Genomic DNA, 3,414 nt, shown 5'->3' with positions numbered 1-3,414 from the left:
TGAGGCCATTGTATGTATTTACCTAGTTGTGTTTTACGAGACGAGAGCTATGCTCGAAGTGACCCGTTTTCGTATCTCTCCCCATCCAGTTTGTTCTTAAAATCGTGTATAGTTCTGGCATTCACTGTTTCTCTGTTCAGTTTGTTCCAGACATCGATTACTCTATGTGAGAAGCTATTTTTTTCAGGTCTCTTCTGTAACTGTCCTTCTTTAGTTTCTTTTCGTGTCCTCTTGTTTCTCTTCTGTCCCACTTTAATAAGTCGTCTCTATCGAGAACTTCCATCCCTTTCATAATTCTGAAAATGGTCAACAAATCACCTCTTTCCCTTCTCTGTTCTAGTGTTGACAACTGTAATTTCTCAAATCTTTGTTCATATGTCAGATTTGACAATGTGAGTGCCATTTTTGTCGCTGCTCTTTGGATTCTTTCTAATTTTCTTATGTTCTTTTTTGTGCTAGGTGCCCACATTGATACAGCATATTCTAATTTCGATCTTATCAGTGCAACAATTATTTTTTAACCATCTCCTCATCCATGTAGTCGAAGGCCACTTTCATTGATCTTGATAAGTTATAAGTCTCTCCAAATAATTTATTTACATGTTTGTCAGGTGTCAAGTCACTTGAGATGATTACTCCTAGGTCCCTCTCTGAGTTTACTTTTTTGACTTCTTTGTTTCCAACTTTATATTGTCCCGAAACTATTTTTACTTTTTCCAAATTTCATTATACTACATTTTTCAATGTTGAAGTTCATCTCATATCTCCGACTCCATTCCTATATTTTATCCAGGTCATCTTGCAGCGATCTGCAATCTTCTTCTGTTCTTACTCTCTTGAGTAATTTGGCATCGTCAGCAAAAAAATTCATGTAACAATTTACTCGTTCATCCATATCATTTATGTATATGGTAAACATTAAAGGACCCAAAACAGAGCCTTGTGGGACGCCACTTTTCACATCTTCCCATTTCGATTTTTTGTCTCTGAGTACCACACTCATTTTTCTACCAGTTAAGAAATCCTTCACCCATTCCAACAGTTTGCCTTGAATTCCTCCTATTTTTTTCAATTTTACTTATTAATATTTTGTGTGGTACTTTGTCAAATGCTGTGTGTGTGTGTGTGTGTGTGTGTGTGTGTGTGTGTGTGTGTGTGTGTGTGTGTGTGTGTGTGTGTGTGTGTGTGTGTGTGTGTGTGTGTGTGTGTGTGTGTGTGATTATGCATATTTATCTGGGACAGGTCAACTGAGGTCATATTTGCTGTTTTGGGTCACTGCAGCCTGTTCTAACGCTGTTAATATATCAACATTATAATAGTGCTATCCTGGTGTACCTGCTATAATTTATTCAAATCAATATCATCCGTTTGGGAACTTTATCTTAATCCACTTGTGTTTTTTGTTGTTCTTAAGATCTATTCTTGTTTCTCTAGTAAACCCCAAACAACTACTCTTTCTCCATTTTCACCTTCTCCTCCTCCTGCCCTTTCCTTCTTCCTCTCCTCCATCATCATCATCATCATCATCTTCTTCTTCTTCTTCTTCTTCTTCTTCTTCTTCTTCTTCTTCTTCTTCTTCTTCTTCTTCTTCTTCTTCTTCTTCTTCTTCTTCTTCTTCTTCTTCTTCTTCTTCTTCTTCTTCTTCTTCTTCTTATTCTTCTTCCTCTTCTCCAACATTACCGTGTGTGTGTGTGATAGATTTATGCTAGTAAATTGAATTTCTATTTTCCATTATTCAAATTTGGCTTGTGTGTGTTTCTGTGTGTGTGTCTGTATGTATGTGTGTATGCGTTAATGAGATAGGCTCTAGCCATGGGATATTAGGTAAATAAGAAAGAGAGAGAGATGAGAGGGAAAGAGAGAAGGGAGCAAAAAGAGAGAGAGAGAGAGAGAGAGGAAGAAAGAGGTAGAAAGACAAGAGGAAAGAGAGAAAGGGACAAAAGGCGAGAGAGAGAGAGAGAGAGAGAGGGAGGGAAACAAGAAGAGAGAGAGAGAGAGAGAGAGAGAGAGAGAGAGAGAGAGAGAGAGAGAGAGAGATTGGGAGACAGAGACATAGACAAGCAGAGACAGACAGAGACAGAGAGAGAGAAAAAGGGAGAAAGAGAGGGAGAGAGGGTGGTTTTGAGATCATTTGGTATTTTGTAGGTACCGGGTTTGAGGCCCGAAGAGTGTGACAGGGAAAAATGTGCCTGAGGAATTGGGGGAATTACCGTAGAGGGCGAGTTGTCCACCATCAGATGACGTGGAGGACATTTGCTCCACTCAGGGGACGAATGAACCTCGTTCCCCGTCAAATGAATGAGTCAACCTTTTCCGAAATACATTGAGAAAGTTGGAAAAAAAAAATATTTTTATATTGGTCGTCTTATTGATTTTTTGTGTTATTTGTGCCTCGTTTATATCTTCGTCTATTCATTTTTATTTACCTATTTATTTATTCATTTATTCATTTAATTGTTTATATATTGTTCTTATGTATAATTGAATTTATGTGTATTTTTCTTTTACATACAGGTTTATTTCCATATCTAATTCTTATTTCATTTATTCATTTATAAATCTAGTTAACGTGGGAGGCGATCAAAATGTGTATTTGTGTGTGTGTGTGTTTGCGTATGTGTGTGTGTGTGTGTGTGTGTGTGTGTGTGTGTGTGTGTGTGTGTGTGTGTGTGTGTGTGTGTGTGTGTGTGTGTGTGTGTGTGTGTGTGTGTGTGTGTGTGTGTGTGTGTGTGTTTATGTGTGTGTGTGGACACCAACTTCCCCAAATTCCCGGAATGTTGAAAGCGCGCATCCCGCTTTGTCCCGGGGCAGGAAGAAGAGGAGGAGGAAGAGGAGGAGGAGGAGGAGGAAGAGGAGGAGGAGGAGGAGGAGGAGAAGGAGGACTAAACCAGGACGGTCCTGTCCCTCTTTCTTGTCCAATTCGCCCAAATCCCAGCTAAGCTGGTCCACGGAGGGTGAGGGAGGGAGGGAGGAGAGGGAGGGGGGATGTCCTTGAGAACTCCATCTTTTTATGGAGGTGATCCACCATGATCCACTATGATCCACCATCCATCCCATTACGGAGGTGATATCTCTTCTCCGTCTTTAACACTTTCGTTTCAATAAAGAATTTATATACTTTATTCAACCTGACAACAGAGGATTTCATTCAACTGGAAGCAGATTCCTCGTGTGTGTGTGTGTGATGATTACTCAGTTATAGTCGCGACCTCCCCCCCCCCCCCGCACCTCCTATAAGGAGTCGAAGACGGTGCCTCTTACAGAGGACTTTGTAGCACGGAATTAATGAACCATGTCCTTGGTTCAATTTCGCCGCTGGCAGGGTTCAAACCACCATTCCTAACCCGCTCGGCCATTGATCATCCAGGTCCCTGTAAATATATATATTATTTTTATAATATTCAAGTCATATTA

The sequence above is a fragment of the Oratosquilla oratoria genome, chromosome 18, assembly GCF_046742065.1.
Source record: "Oratosquilla oratoria isolate Oo_2021 chromosome 18, ASM4674206v1, whole genome shotgun sequence".
Classification (NCBI taxonomy): domain Eukaryota; kingdom Metazoa; phylum Arthropoda; class Malacostraca; order Stomatopoda; family Squillidae; genus Oratosquilla; species Oratosquilla oratoria.
The sequence above is the reverse complement of the archived record's forward strand: the minus strand, read 5'-3'. Positions refer to the sequence as shown.